The sequence below is a fragment of the Coregonus clupeaformis genome, chromosome 3, assembly GCF_020615455.1.
Source record: "Coregonus clupeaformis isolate EN_2021a chromosome 3, ASM2061545v1, whole genome shotgun sequence".
NCBI lineage: Eukaryota > Metazoa > Chordata > Actinopteri > Salmoniformes > Salmonidae > Coregonus > Coregonus clupeaformis.
The window spans coordinates 42,684,441-42,701,273 of NC_059194.1; the positions used below are offsets into that span (position 1 = coordinate 42,684,441).

The 16,833-nt window shown below is 47.8% G+C and overlaps 1 protein-coding gene across 2 annotated transcripts in view; it reads right to left on the reverse strand.

Moving 5' to 3' along the window:
• The window catches only part of LOC121579078 (LARGE xylosyl- and glucuronyltransferase 2), a 255,289-nt gene that overhangs the window by 39,555 nt on the left and 198,901 nt on the right, over positions 1-16,833 (reverse strand). For both annotated transcript variants that reach the window (XM_041893357.2, XM_041893359.2), the window contains one exon: positions 14,509-14,615. The gene's annotated coding sequence lies outside the window, so the exon portion shown is untranslated. The remainder of the gene's footprint in view (positions 1-14,508; positions 14,616-16,833) is intronic.

Consider the following 16,833-nt stretch of genomic DNA (forward strand, 5'->3'; position numbering starts at 1 on the left):
ATAAAGGATATTACACATTTTAGTGTACTGCCCCTTTAAATGCCTGTAATTTTTACCACACATATGAAAATAATGATATTTACTTAAAAATTCTAAAAACGAAATGATACTACAACAAAATTATGGTAAATCTGCTTTTTAAATCGGCACTTTATATAAGGGAAAACAATTATATTTTCATTTGACAGAATATGCTAATCTGTTTTGATAAATGTTTATTTCAGATAACATTATTTACATTATTTTGCTATGATTGTTGCGAAGGCCGGCTAGTTGGTAGAAAATGTATGTAAAATATGTTGGTAGTATGAGGGTTAAGGGATAAAAAATTGGCTACTCTATCTCTGCGGCTCGGCGCCATCAAAAACAACAACGTCATTAACTTAACTTAGTAGTTAATCATCCAAAGTTGGCCGGGGCTCAAAGAAAATAAATGAATCCCTAAAAACAGAGATCATGAACATAAAGAACATGTAATATCAGAGAAAATCTCCATGTATGAGAAGAGAGAGGAAACTGTGAGGATTTAGCAGTAGAGGGAGATAGAGAGAGGGGAAGAGAAAGAGAGATGGAAGTGTGACAGTAGGCCTTATGGGAAAAGGGGGAGGAAAGAGGGACTGTTTATGGAGGGGGAAAGAGGAGAAGAGAGGAGTGGAGTGCAGTGGAGAGCGGGATGATAAAGGATGGGGTAGAATTTATTTCCCCAGTGGAGCAGAAGCACCATTTCTTACCTTCCAAAGCAGAAGATGAGAGGCATTTTTCTCTCTGAAAGAGTAGTGGATGAGAGGGGGAGGAGAGGAGGAGTGGATAAGATGGACAAGAGGGGAGTTAGGGGAATTTGAAGGGGAGCAGAGAAGAGGGAGGAGAATGGGTGGAGGTGGGTTTAGAGATGGAGAGAGGGGAAGAGAGGCAATGAGGACAGCAGAAGGTGAGGAGGAAAGGAAGGGGTGAGGATGCTCACTTCAGGGAGAGGAGAGACTTCCATTATGAGCCTGTATGAATCACATTTCCTCTCTTTTAATCTCTTTCCTCATTTTTCCTCTTTCAATATGAAGACTTTATTTCCAAAACGCTATGTCAACTAATTTTTCATATTTGTGTTTTTTCATCAGAAATGATTGCTTATGGGTATTTTCATGTGTGTGTAAAATATCACTATTCTCAGATTTTTTTAATCATAGATTTTAGATGTGTATTAAAATGTTTTGTTTTTTTACGTTATATATCCACTGTTAAGCTGGAATGGAATGTTCGTATCCTGTATGTTTGACTGTGACATGTGGTTGTCTCATCTAGCTATCTTAAGATGAATGCAACTGTAAGTCGCTCTGGATAAAAGCATCTGCTAAATGACTACAATGTCAAATGTAACACTGCTGGGTTTTTCACGCTCAACAGTTTCCCGTGTGTATCAAGAATGGTCCACACCACCCAAAAGACATCCAGCCAACTTGACACAACTGTGGGAAGCATTGAAGTCAAACATGGGCCAGCATCCCTCTGGAACGCTTTTAACTTCCTTGTAGAGTCCATGCCCTGACGAATTGAGGCTGTTCTGAGGGCAAAAGGAGGTGCAACTCAATATTAGGAAGGTGTTCCTAATGTTTTGTACACTCATTGTACCGATACACAACCCCCAAAATGGGAATATCATCATTATCCCTGCCAGTCAGTAACTCATCTGCTAAGGAGAAGGTACCACTGAGTTCTATATGGATTCTCCAAGTTGAAAGTAGAGAAATATCTCATAGCCTATATCAGCAGCCATGGTTCCTGAAGCACTGCATGGCACTGACCATAAGCACACAGCACAGCAGGCTCGGAGGTATTCTGAGATACTCTAACCTCCCCTGTGTAAAGTGTACAGTCAGCACACTACCTGACCCTCTAAGCCCTGTGGGAGAGCCAATCAGGCAGTGCTAAAGATAATAAGCTCCCTCCACTTTCACTGGCCAGGGGTCAGAGGTCAGAGCACAAGAGAGGTATTGTAGAAGGAACCCCTAACCCTGACCGGTCAGCTCTGTAATGATGTGTCTGGCTCCTGTGAAGGAGAGGACCAGTGGGATGCTGTGTGTGTGTGTGTGTGTGTGTGTGTGTGTGTGTGTGTGTGTGTGTGTGCTGCTGTGAGCATGCACGCATATGTGTGGTGTTGGTGGAGGTAAGGGCCTGTGGAAGCCTGTGAACCACATCAAATCCCCAACACCCACGTACCAGTGTGAATGGTTATACTAAGAGCTCAAGTTAATTACGATCCAATGCCCTGACAGAGACCTTACATGAGTCTCACAGGATATATAGCCTGTCACACAGCACGACCGGGAGAGAGTGTGTTTAACAATGGATGAACACACGCACCCACCCACACATGCATGCTCAATAGGGCTGTCCCCGACTAAAAAAATATATTGGTCAACCAAGAGTCCTCTGTTCTTTCGACCAATCAATTAGTTGACATTTTTAAACATGTTTTTTTTTCAATATATCGACACATCCTATGTGTTTTAATCAAATAAGCTATATTCACTGAGCTTGTCTGATGCTTTAAGCACACTCTTTGATTAAATAATTAAGACACAGAAATGGCCCGGCACAATAAATTCTTTTGATTGTGCAGGGCCAGGCTCAGACTTGCTGCACTGTGTTAAAAAAAAAGACAGCGAGTGACTGTGTGACTAGCACCCGTTGTCTCGCTCTCCTCCCTGCTGCAGCGACCACCACAGTGTTTATCACGCTGTCCGTGTTGCTGAAGCTGCAACATAATTACAGCCATTTCTGACTGAAAAGTTCTATAACCGAAATCCCTCATTTGTTTAGGAAAAACATTCCCTATTCCCTCAACCCTTGCTCTCTTTACGTGCCACATACAGTGGGGAGAACAAGTATTTGATACACTGCTGATTTTGCAGGTTTTCCTACTTACAAAGCATGTAGAGGTCTGTAATTTCTATCATAGGTACACTTCAACTGTGAGAGACTGAATCTAAAACAAAAATCCAGAAAATCACATTGTATGATTTTTAAGTAATTCATTTGCATTTTATTGCATGACATAAGTATTTGATACATCAGAAAAGCAGAACTTAATATTTGGTACAGAAACCTTTGTTTGCAATTACAGAGATCATACGTTTCCTGTAGGTCTTGACCAGGTTTGCACACATTGCAGCAGGGATTTTGGCCCACTCCTCTATACAGACCTTCTCCAGATCCTTCAGGTTTCTGGGCTGTCGCTGGGCAATAGGGACTTTCAGCACTCTCCAAAGATTTTCTATTGGGTTCCGATCTGGAGACTGGCTAGGCCACTCCAGGACCTTGAGATGCTTCTTACGGAGCCACTCCATAGTTGCCCTGGCTGTGTGTTTCGGGTCGTTGTCATGCTGGAAGACCCAGCCACGACCCATCTTCAATGCTCTTACTGAGGGAAGGAGGTTGTTGGCCAAGATCTCGCGATACATGGCCCCATCCATCCTCCCCTCAATACGGTGCAGTCGTCCTGTCCCTTTTGCAGAAAAGCATCCCCAAAGAATGATGTTTCCACCTACATGCTTCATGGTTGGGATGGTGTTCTTGGGGTTGTACTCATCCTTCTTCTTCCTCCAAACACGGCGAGTGGAGTTTAGACCAAAAAGCTCTATTTTTGTCTCATCAGACCACATGACCTTCTCCCATTCCTCCTCTGGATCATCCAGATGGTCATTGGCAAACTTCAGACGGGCCTGGACATGCGCTGGCTTGAGCAGGGGGACCTTGCGTGCACTGCAGGATTTTAATCCATGACGGCGTAGTGTGTTACTAATGGTTTTCTTTGAGACTGTGGTCCCAGCTCTCTTCAGGTCATTGACCAGGTCCTGCCGTGTAGTTCTGGGCTGATCCCTCACCTTCCTCATGATCATTGATGCCCCACGAGGTGAGATCTTGCATGGAGCCCCAGACCGAGGGTGATTGACCGTCATCTTGAACTTCTTCCATTTTCTAATAATTGCGCCAACAGTTGTTGCCTTCTCACCAAGCTGCTTGCCTATTGTCCTGTAGCCCATCCCAGCCTTGTGCAGGTCTACAATGTTATCCCTGATGTCCTTACACAGCTCTCTGGCCTTGGCCATTGTGGAGAGGTTGGAGTCTGTTTGATTGAGTGTGTGGACAGGTGTCTTTTATACAGGTAACGAGTTCAAACAGGTGCAGTTAATACAGGTAATGAGTGGAGAACAGGAGGGCTTCTTAAAGAAAAACTAACAGGTCTGTGAGAGCCGGAATTCTTACTGGTTGGTAGGTGATCAAATACTTATGTCATGCAATAAAATGCAAATTAATTACCTACAAATCATCCAATGTGATTTTCTGGATTTTTGTTTTAGATTCCGTCTCTCACAGTTGAAGTGTACCTATGATAAAAATTACAGACCTCTACATGCTTTGTAAGTAGGAAAACCTGCAAAATCGGCAGTGTATCAAATACTTGTTCTCCCCACTGTATATGCATCGCATGAACGTGACCAAAGACCTATTCGCACGGGACTAGTATTACTAGAGACTGTTGATTATGTAATTATTGCTCCAGAATGTCCATTATTCCAGAACATGATTTGGACAGGATTTGTTTATTCCAAACTGCCCTCTGAAATTCTTGAAAAAAAAAGAACATTGACAGTTATGACGGAAGCCTGGAGGTTTTTATTCTAGGCATGAAAATACAGTATTTCAACATGTCCAGGTGATGGGGCAACACTGATAACTCAAGCATGGTTCCCAAGTTTCTAAACCATACCAAACCACTTTTGGTATGGTGTCACCATAATATTTGAATTGCGGAAGTGTGATCATAATCATTAGGATATGTTAGCGATCCGCAGTACGTCCTAAATGCCCCCCAGCCTTCATTGTTTTAAGGCTATGAATGAGAAAGTTAACTTATCATTTCCAAACGTTTAGGTCTGTCAGAAGAACCGATGTGGATGTGGTGGAGGAGTCAGGCGCAGGACACAGAGGCTTCGTCCAACAGACTTTACTAGTCCAAAGTGCAAAAGTACAATACACGACCTCGAACAAAAACAGAGGCGAGGGAATTACGCAAACATGCGAAAACACTCAACAAAACAAACAGAGCGCAAACACGCAGCTCCGAACGACAGGCAGACAACAACACACAATCTAACCAATACAAAACAGGGAAGTTATAGGACACGTAATCAGAACACAAACAGACACAGGTGTACAAGACAGACCAAAGCAATCACACCACGAAACATTCAACGGTGGCAGCTAGTCCTCCGGGGACGGCGAACGCCGAAGCCTGCCCGAACCAGGAGGAGGAGCAGTCTCGGCCGAAACCGTGACAGTACCCCCCCTTGACGCGCGGCTCCAGCCGTGCGCCGACCCCGGCCTCGGGGACGGCCAGGAGGACGCGGACCCGGGCGCGTGGGATGCCCACGGTGGAACTCAGTCAGGAGGGATGGATCAAGGACCCAGCACCGTTCCTCCGGACCGTACCCCTCCCACTCCACGAGATACTGGAGATCACTCATCCGGCGCCTCGAGTCCAAGATGGTCCGGACCCTGTACGCCGGGGCCCCCTCGATGACCAAAGGGGGCGGAGGGGTCTCTCCTATCTCATCTTCTTGGAGTGGGCCAACTACCACCGGCCTGAGAAGAGACACATGGAACGAGGGGTTAATATTTTTGTACTCAATAGGCAGTTGTAACCTGTAACACACCTCGTTCAATCTTCTCAGGACTTTGAAGGGCCCCACAAACCGCCGACCCAGCTTCCGGCAGGGCAGGCGGATGGGCAGGTTTCGAGTCGAGAGCCAGACTCGATCTCCCGGTGCGTACACCGGTCCCTCACTGCGGTGGCGATCGGCGCTCGCCTTTTGTTGACGGATGGCCCGCTGCAGATGGACATGGGCAGCGTCCCACGTCTCCTCCGAGCGCCGAATCCACTCGTCCACCGCAGGGGCCTCGATCTGGCTCTCGTGCCACGGTGCCAGGACCGGCTGATACCCTAAAACACACTGGAAAGGTGTTAAATTGGTGGAGGAGTGGCGGAGAGAGTTCTGGGCCATCTCTGCCCAGGGGATATACCTAGACCACTCCTCCGGCCGGTCCCGGCAGTAGGACCTCAGAAACCTACCCACATCCTGGTTGACTCGTTCAACCTGCCCATTGCTCTCTGGGTGGTACCCCGAGGTAAGGCTCACCGAGACCACCAAGCGTTCCATGAACGCCCCCCAGACTCTGGAGGTGAACTGGGGACCTCGGTCAGACACAATATCCTCGGGGACCCCATAGTGCCGGAACACGTGGGTAAATAGGGCCTCGGCGGTCTGTAGGGCAGTAGGGAGACCCGGCATTGGGAGGAGACGACAGGCCTTGGAAAAAGGTCGTTGTGGAACGGGCAGGGGATGTAACTTACCCCTGGGCAAATGTCTAGGCGCCTTACACTGGGCGCACACCGAGCAGGAGGAGACATAAACCCTCACATCCTTAGCTAACGTTGGCCACCAGTATTTCACGCTAAGGCAGTGCACTGTCCGGCCAATAACTGGATGTCCAGAGGAGGGTGATGTATGAGCCCAATAAATAAGACGATCACGAACCTCGAGCGGAACGCATCGTCCGCCCCACAGGACACTCGGGGGAGTAGGGTCGTGCACGCAGTGCCCGCTCGATTTCCGTATCGACCTCCCATACCACCGGAGCCACCAGACAAGACTCCGGCAGTATGGAAGTAGGCTCAATGGACCTCTCCTCTGTGTCATACCGCCGGGACAGGGCGTCTGCCTTACCGTTCTGGGACCCTGGGATGTATGTGATCTTAAAAACAAACCGGGTCACGAACATGTTCCACCTAGCCTGACGAGGGTTCAATCTCCTAGCTGCCCGGATGTACTCCAGGTTACGGTGATCAGTCAGAATGAGGAAAGGGTGTTGAGCCCCCTCAAGCCAATGCCTCCACACCTTTAGGGCCTGGACTACAGCTAACAGCTCCCTGTCCCCAACGTCATAATTGCGCTCCGCCGAGCTGAGCTTCTTGGAGTAGAACGCACAGGGGCGGAGCTTAGGTGGCGTGCCGGACCGTTGTGACAGGACTGCCCCAATACCGGTCTCGGACGCGTCTACCTCAACTTGGAATGGTAAAGAGGGATCCGGATGCGCCAGCACCGGGGCCGAGGTGAACAGGTTCTTCAGTTTGACAAATGCCCTGTCCGCCTCAGCTGACCACTGCAAACGAACCGGACCCCCCTTTAGTAGGGACGTAATGGGAGCTGCAACCTGTCCAAAGCCCCGGATAAACCTCCGGTAGTAATTAGCAAAACCCAAGAACTGCTGCACCTCTTTACAGTGGTTGGAGTTTGCCAATTACGCACGGACGACACACGGTCTACCTCTATCTCCACACCAGACGCGGACAACCGATAACCCAAAAAGGAGACGGACTCCTGGAAGAACAGGCATTTCTCTGCCTTGACATACAAGTCATGCTCCAACAGTCTTTTCAACACTCGGCGCACCAGGGCTACATGCTCGGCTCGTGTAGAAGAGTACACTAGGATGTTGTCGATGTACACTACCACACCTTGCCCATGCATGTCCCGGAAAATCTCGTCAACAAAGGATTGGAAGACTGAAGGAGCATTCATTAGCCCGTATGGCATGACGAGATACTCGTAATGACCCGAGGTGGTACTAAATGCTGTTTTCCATTCATCCCCCTCCCTAATGCGCACCAGATTGTACGCGCTCCTGAGATCCAACTTTGTGAAGATCTGCGCTCCGCGTAATGATTCCGTCATAGTCGCAATCAGTGGAAGAGGGTAACTATACTTAACCGTGATCTGATTGAGACTACGGTAATCAATACACGGGCGCAAACCCCCGTCCTTCTTCTTCACAAAGAAGAAACTCGAGGAAACCGGGGAAGTGGAGGACCGTATGTATCCCTGTGCCAAGGACTCGGCTATGTAAGTCTCCATAGCCGCTGTCTCCTCTTGAGACAAGGGATACACACGGCTCCGTGGAAGAGCCGCTCCTGTTTGGAGATTTATCGCACAGTCCCCCTGTCTATGAGGTGGTAGCCATGTTGCCCTCATTTTGCTGAACACAAGTGCTAAGTCCTCATACTCGGGGGGAATGCACATTGCGGGCACTTGGTTCGGACTCTCTACCGATGTCGCCCCTAAGGAAACACCTAGACATCTCCCTACACACTGGGCAGACCACTCCATAAGAGCCCTCTGTTGCCACGCAATGGTAGGATCATGGGCGCTTAACCAGGGAAGCCCCAGCACCACGGGGTACGCAGGAGAGTCAATCAGATAAAACTGAATGATCTCCTCATGACCCCCCTGCGTCGTCATCTTAAGTGGTGCTGTGACTTCTCTGATCAGCCCCGACCCCAACGGCCGGCTGTCTAAGGCGTGGACAGGAAAGGGGGCTTCTACCCGGCCGAAGGGGAATTCCTAACCTATAACAAAATGCCCGATCAATAAAATTCCCAGCTGCGCCTGAATCTACTAGCGCCTTATGCTGGGAATGAGGTGCCACCTGTGGAAATCTCACAGGAATACTCATGTGACCAACAGAGAGCTCTGGGTAAGTGGGGCGCCTACTCACCTGAAATGACTCCCCAGTGCTTGACCTGTTGTCCCCTCTCCCAGGAGACCCTCCCCAGCACCTGGCCGCGGTGTGTCCTCCACGGCCACAGTTGGTGCAGGGGTGGCCCCCTCGGGTTCTCTCTCCTCCTCTCTCTAGCGCCAGCACCCCCGAGCTCCATGGGAATCGGCTCGGAGGTGCTGGAGGGTGGAATGGATGACCCCCACTCGGGACGTCCGCGAGTAGCCAGCAGGGTGTCGAGACAGATGGAGATGTCCACCAACTGGTCGAAGGATAGGTTGGTGTCCCTGCAGGCCAGCTCACGACGAACGTCCTCTCGTAGGCTACACCGGTAATGGTCGATGAGGGCCCTCTCATTCCACCCCGCATCCGCCGCTAGCGTCCGGAACTCCAGTGCGAACTCCTGTGCGCTCCTCTTCCCCTGTCGGAGGTGGAACAGACGCTCCCCCGCCGCCTTCCCTTCAGGTGGGTGATCGAAGACAGCCCTGAAGCGGCGGGAGAACTCCACGTAGGTGATGGTAGCGGCGTCTATTCCCCTCCATTCGGTGTTGGCCCACTCCAACGCCTTGCCGGATAGACAGGAGATGAGGGCGGAGACGCTCTCGTATCCCGAGGGCGCTGGGTGTATAGTAGCCAGGTAGAGTTCCACCTGCAGGAGGAACCCCTGACACCCGGCTGCAGAACCGTCATATGCCCTCGGGAGCGAGAGCCGAATGCCACTGGGTTCCGGTGCTGAGAGAGGAGGACTGGCCATTGGTGATGGGATGGTGTAAGAAGGCGTGGGCACCTCTCCAGTAACCAACCGGCGCAGAGTGTTGGACACCTCGTCCATGGCGGCCCCAAGTTGCCGGATCATGGTGTCCTGATAGCTGATCCGTTCTTCCAGCGACTTGGGTGCCGCCACTGCTCCTGCTGACTCCATAGTAGGTGTGTTGTTCTGTCAGAAGAACCGATGTGGATGTGGTGGAGGAGTCAGGCGCAGGACACAGAGGCTTCGTCCAACAGACTTTACTAGTCCAAAGTGCAAAAGTACAATACACGACCTCGAACAAAAACAGAGGCGAGGGAATTACGCAAACATGCGAAAACACTAAACAAAACAAACAGAGCGCAAACACGCAGCTCCGAACGACAGGCAGACAACAACACACAATCTAACCAATACAAAACAGGGAACTTATAGGACACGTAATCAGAACACAAACAGACACAGGTGTACAAGACAGACCAAAGCAATCACACCACGAAACATTCAACGGTGGCAGCTAGTACTCCGGGGACGGCGAACGCCGAAGCCTGCCCGAACCAGGAGGAGGAGCAGTCTCGGCTGCTTTGCAATCTATTAAATGCAAGGGTTGCATTACAATAGGCTAAATCTATTTTTTACTGATGCATTTGGCAATATTCAATTCATACGCACAAAACATAGAGTTGAAGACGGAAGTTTACATACACTTAGGTTGGAGTAAAACATTTCTTGTTAACAAACTATAGTTTTGGCAAGTCGGTTAGGACATCTACTTTGTGCATGATACAAGTCATTTTTCCAACAATTGTTTACAGACAGATTATTTCACTTAAAATTCACTGTATCACATTTCCAGTGGGTCAGAAGTTCACATACACTAAGTTGACTGTGCCATTAAACAGCTTGGAAAATTCCAGAAAATTATGACATCATGGGAAAATCAAATGAAATCAGCCAAGACCTCAGAAAAAAATAATATTGTAGACCTCCACAAGTCTGGTTCATCATTGGGAGCAATTTCCAAACGCCTGAAGGTACCATGTTCATCTGTACAAACAATAGTATGCAAGTATAAACACCATGGGACCACGCAGCCGTCATACCGCTCAGGAAGGAGACGCGTTCTGTCTCCTAGAGATGAACGTACTTTGGTGCGAAAAGTGCAAATCAATCCCAGAACAGCAGCAAAGGACCTTATGAAGATGCTGGAGGAAACAGGTACAAAAGTATCTATATCCACATTAAAACGAGTCCTATATCGACATAACCTGAAAGGCCGTCTCAGCAAGGAAGAAGCCACTGCTCCAAAACCGCCATAAAAAGCCAGACTACGGTTTGCAACTGCACATGGTGACAAAGATCGTACTTTTGGAGAAATGTCCTCTGGTCTGATGAAACAAAAATAGAACTGTTTGGCCATAATGACCATCGTTATGTTTGGAGGAAAAAGGGGGGCCTTGCAAGCCGAAGTACACCATCCCAACCATGAAGCACGGGGGTGGCAGCATCATGTTGTGGGGGTGCTTTGCTGCAGGAGGGACTGGTGCACTTCACAAAATAGATCATGAGGAAGGAAAATATTTTGGATGTATTGAAGCAACATCTCAAGACATTAGTCAGGAAGTTAAAGCTTGGTCACAAATGGGTCTTCCAAATGGACAATGACCTTCATTCTCTCTACTATTATTCTGACATTTCACATTCTTAAAATAAAGTGGTGATCCTAACTGACCTAAGACAGGGAATTTTTACTAGGATTAAATGTCAGGAATTGTGAAAAAATTGTGTATGTAAACTTCCGACGTCAACTGTATGTAATATAACCATAAACAATTTTAGTAGCACGTCTTAGACTGATGGACTGTGCCATCCCCACGGCTTCCACAATGGATTAGTCCACTCAGACAGGCGCAAATCAGACAGGTGTCTTTGTACACCATGATATTTGTATTTATTTTTTGCTACTGCTCGACTAAAGAAATATCGGTCGACCAACAGCCTATCGACCAAACAATCTACCAGTCGAATAAATGGGGTCAGCCCTAGTGCTCACACACACACGCTCATTCCCTCTCCAGGGTTTTTCTGGATCAAAAAGGGGCTTAGGTGGTGGACGTGGCAGGGAGCGTGGTCTGCCCTTAGTTGCAGCCCATTTTAAAGGCCCCCCATCTTGGCAGTATAGATACAGTGCATTCGGAAAGTATTCAGACCCTTTCACTTTTCCACATTTTGTTACGTTACAGCCTTATTCTAAAATGGATTCAATAGTTTTTTCCCCTCATCAATCTACACACAATACCCCATAATGACAAAGCAAAAACAGGTTTTTAGAAATGTCCCTCTCTCTCTCTCTCTCTCTCTCTCTCTCTCTCTCTCTCTCTCTCTCTCTCTCTCTCTCTCTCACTCCCTCCCTCCCTCTCCACCTCCCTCCCTCCCTCCCTCCCTCCGTGGATCGATGATAACTTTTTTTTGCCCGTTCCCAAAAGCATTTGGCAATTGGCATGTAGGCTATTTGGCGCGCGTACAGTTATGCTCTAAAGCTTACAGTGAGGGAAAAAAGTATTTGATCCCCTGCTGATTTTGTACGTTTGTCCACTGACAAAGAAATGATCAGTCTATAATTTTAATGGTAGGTTTATTTGAACAGTGAGAGACAGAATAACAACAACAAAATCCAGAAACACGCATGTCAAAAATGTTATAAATTGATTTGCATTTTAATGAGGGAAATAAGTATTTGACCCCCTCTCAATCAGAAAGATTTCTGGCTCCCAGGTGTCTTTTATACAGGTAACGAGCTGAGATTAGGAGCACACTCTTAAAGGGAGTGCTCCTAATCTCAGCTTGTTACCTGTATAAAAGACACCTGTCCACAGAAGCAATCAATCAATCAGATTCCAAACTCTCCACCATGGCCAAGACGAAAGAGCTCTCCAAGGATGTCAGGGACAAGATTGTAGACCTACACAAGGCTGGAATGGGCTACAAGACCATCGCCAAGCAGCTTGGTGAGAAGGTGACAACAGTTGGTGCGATTATTCGCAAATGGAAGAAACACAAAAGAACTGTCAATCTCCCTCGGCCTGGGGCTCCATGCAAGATCTCACCTTGTGGAGTTGCAATGATCATGAGAACGATGAGGAATCAGCCCAGAACTACACGGGAGGAACTTGTCAATGATCTCAAGGCAGCTGGGACCATAGTCACCAAGAAAACAATTGGTAACACACTATGCCGTGAAGGACTGAAATCCTGCAGCGCCCGCAAGGTCCCCCTGCTCAAGAAAGCACATATACAGGCCCATCTGAAGTTTGCCAATGAACATCTGAATGATTCAGAGGAGAACTGGGTGAAAGTGTTGTGGTCAGATGAGACCAAAATCGAGCTCTTTGGTATCAACGCAACTCGCCGTGTTTGGAGGAGGAGGAATGCTGCCTATGACCCCAAGAACACCATCCCCACCGTCAAACATGGAGGTGGAAACATTGCTCTTGGGGGTGTTTTTCTGCTAAGGGGACAGGACAACTTCACCGCATCAAAGGGACGATGGACGGGGCCATGTACCATCAAATCTTGGGTGAGAACCTCCTTCCCTCAGCCAGGGCATTCAAAATGGGTTGTGGATGGGTATTCCAGCATGACAATGACCCAAAACACACGGACAAGGCAACAAAGGAGTGGCTCAAGAAGAAGCACATTAAGGTCCTGGAGTGGCCTAGCCAGTCTCCAGACCTTAATCCTATAGAAAATCTGTGGAGGGAGCTGAAGGTTAGAGTTGCCAAACGTCAGGCTCGAAACCTTAATGACTTGGAGAAGATCTGCAAAGAGGAGTGGGACAAAATCCCTCCTGAGATGTGTGCAAACCTGGTGGCCAACTACAAGAAACGTCTGACCTCTGTGATTGCCAACAAAGGTTTTGCCACGAAGTACTAAGTCATATTTTGCAGAGGGGTCAAATACTTATTTCCCTCATTAAAATGCAAATCAATTTATAACATTTTTGACATGCGTTTTTCTGGATTTTTTTGTTGTTATTCTGTCTCTCACTGTTCAAATAAACCTACCATTAAAATTATAGACTGATCACGTCTTTGTCAGTGGGCAAACGTACAAAATCAGCAGGGGATCAAATACTTTTTTCCCTCACTGTACACACTAATGCCAGATAGCCTAAAACAATGAAAGAAAAACCTCAATGTAGCCTATAGATATAAATTGCACATGAATGATACATTTAAGGATTTTTTAAGGTATAATTTTCTCTTTAGTCAATCCGCCCGCCCTTCATCCACACAATATTTAATGCATGGCCTGTGGATATAACCGTACTGAGGGTTATGACTCAACCCGCCCATCACACACACACACACACACACACACACACACACACACACACACACACACACACACACACACACACACACACACACACACCCACACCCACACCCACACCCACACCCACACCCACACACACACACACACACACATACAAACAAACTTACCCACACATCACCACATCTGGCTGTGAATATAGATTGTGTTTTAAATGTTTAATGAGGACAAATCTAAAGCCAAGCAATTTGCAGCAATGTTAAGTGTGCATGGATCAAAGCAATGGAGGCCAGGCAGACAGCAGGCTGAGAGATAGTGGATAACAACACAGATATCAGCAGAAAGACCCAGTCTAGCGCTGCTGCTCCGAGGCTGATTGAACCACATTATACGCAGCTTCGCAGGGTACAGTTAGAAACACACATTCACACGCATACACACAGGCATACACCCTTCCACATTCATACACAAACGGACCTATCTTCCCCGCGACTTGCAGGGTGTGTATGTATCACCAATGCAGAGATCCAATAACAGGATTACCCCTACTGAGACGTATGTGTAAAATCAGACATGCTGTGGTAATAACTAGCTCATATCAATGGCTCTGGTGTACATCACTGTACATTACTGCGAGCAATGAACTAACGCACACACACACACACACACACACACACACACACACACACACACACACACACACACACACACACGCACATTACAGACAAACATACATGCACTTACACACTCACACAAACTGAAAAGTTGCCAATGACCTCCAGATATTTGAAAGCTAAGTATTCCCATTGGTTACTCACCAGGTTCGCTGTCTGAAATTCAGTCAATGGGAATAGAAACTCCTCAATACTAGGAGACCTCACTGGTCAGCCAGGTAATACAAGAGGGAAATCCTCCCTCTCTCAGCCTGGAAAGAAACAGGGAAACAGTGAGCATTACAGCTAAAGATAAATAACATAAAATCGTGCTCAGGGATTTGAATAACAAGTAGCATACAAGTTGATCAAAAGCACCAATTACAACAGGAGTTTGTTTAATCAATCAATCATAGTATATGTTATATTATATTTTTTACAGCGCTTTCAAGCTTCACTTTCTGTAGCCTCTCAATTATATGTTGCCCAGACATACAGAGAATAAAGACAACCAGTGAGAGTGAATTATAGTTTATTATGACTTCGAGAGTGTCTAGTCACATGGTACTACATTATAAGAGATTGAGAGGGAGTCTGAAAAGAGTGGTTTAAGATGGAAGCAAGAGCAAAGAGAGTAAGTAACAGAATAAGTGTATTATGTCCTTCGCCCTTCCTTCTCTACTCCTTGCTGTGTTTCCAGATGGCCAGCTCCTTCTTAGAGAGAACAGAGGACGTGACCTCTGTCAAAAGCTCCAGAAATGTCTGCCTTTGGGCCCTGCTGTCCTCGGAGTAGACACATACTCACCTACACAACAGTCTCCATACTAGACACTGACCACAGGGGCCTGAGGTATTAAAGTTACACCATGAGCAACACACACTCACGCACGCATGCAATCAAGCACACACACGCACACACTCACACTCTCAGATCCACATGAGGTCTCTGTCCATTCTTCTCCTCCAGTTGACTGTTAATAGCTGGAGTGTTGCCATTGTTTGCCTGTCAACAGCAGCCCAGTGTGGTAACAGCCCACTGATGGTGACATGACTGGGCCAGATTGGCCCATAATGGAATGGCTGCCTTAAAGCTCTATACGACCAGGGGGAATGGGAGGAAAACCTACTATACCCAAACAGAGGCACACTGTCTGGGGGAGAGGAGGGGTGAAGTGAGATGAAATAAGAGGAGGGGAGGGGAGGGAGGGGTGAAGGGAGAGATGGGCATAGGTAGGGAGGGAAGGCCAGTGTCTCTTGACATATTACACAGATAACACACTCAAAGCAAATAAAATACAATTTTATTGGCCACATGCGCCGAATACAACAGGTGCAGACATTACAGTGAAATGCTTACTTACAGCCCTTAACGAAAAGTGCAAATAGTCCGGGTATCCATGATTAGCTGTTCAGGAGTCTTATGGCTTGGGGGTAGAAGCTGTTGAGAAGTCTTTTGGACCTAGACTTGGCACTACGGTAACGCTTGCCGTGCGGTAGCAGAGAGAACAGTCGATAACTAGGGTGGCTGGAGTCTTTGACAATTTTGAGGGCCTTCCTCTGACACCGCCTGGTATAGAGGTCCTGGATGGCTGGAAGCTTGGCCCCAGTGATGTAGTGGGCCGTACGCACTACCCTCTGTAGTGCCTTGCGGTCGGAGGCCAAGCAGTTGCCATACCAGGCGGTGATGCAACCAGTCAGGATGCTCTCGATGGTGCAGCTGTATAATTTTTTGAGGATCTGAGGACCCATGCCAAATCTTTTCAGTCTCCTGAGGGGGAATAGGCTTTGTCGTGCCCTCTTCACGACTGTCTTGGTTTGTTTGGACCATGATAGTTCGTTGGTGATGTGGACACCAAGGAACTTGAAGCTCTCAACCTGTTCCACTACAGCCCCGTCGATGAGAATGGGGGCGTGCTCAGTCCTCTTTTATTTCCTGTAGTCCACAATCATCTCCTTTGTCTTGGTCACGTTGAGGGAGAGGTTGTTATCCTGGCACCACACGGCCAGGTCTCTGACCTCCTCCCTATAGGCTGTCTCATCGTTGTCGTGATCAGGCCTACCACTGTTGTGTCGTCTGCAAACTTAATGATGGTGTTGGAGTCGTGCCTGGCCCTGCAGTCATGGGTGAACAGGAGGGGACTGAGCACGCACCCCTGAGGGGCCCCCGTGTTGAGGATCAGTGTGACAGATGTGTTGTTACCTACCCTTACCACCTGGGGGAGGCCCGTCAGGAAGTCCAGGATCCAGTTGCAGAGGGAGGTGTTTAGTCCCAGGATCCTTAGCTTAGTGATGAGCTTTGAGGGCACTATGGTGTTGAATGCTGAGCTGTAGTCAATGAATAGCATTCTCACGTAGGTGTTCCTCTTGTCCAGGTGGGAAAGGGCAGTGTGGAGTGCAATAGAGATTGCATCATCTGTGGATCTGTTGGGGCGGTATGCAAATTGGAGTGGGTCTAGGGTTTCTGGGATAATGGTGTTGATGTGAGCCATG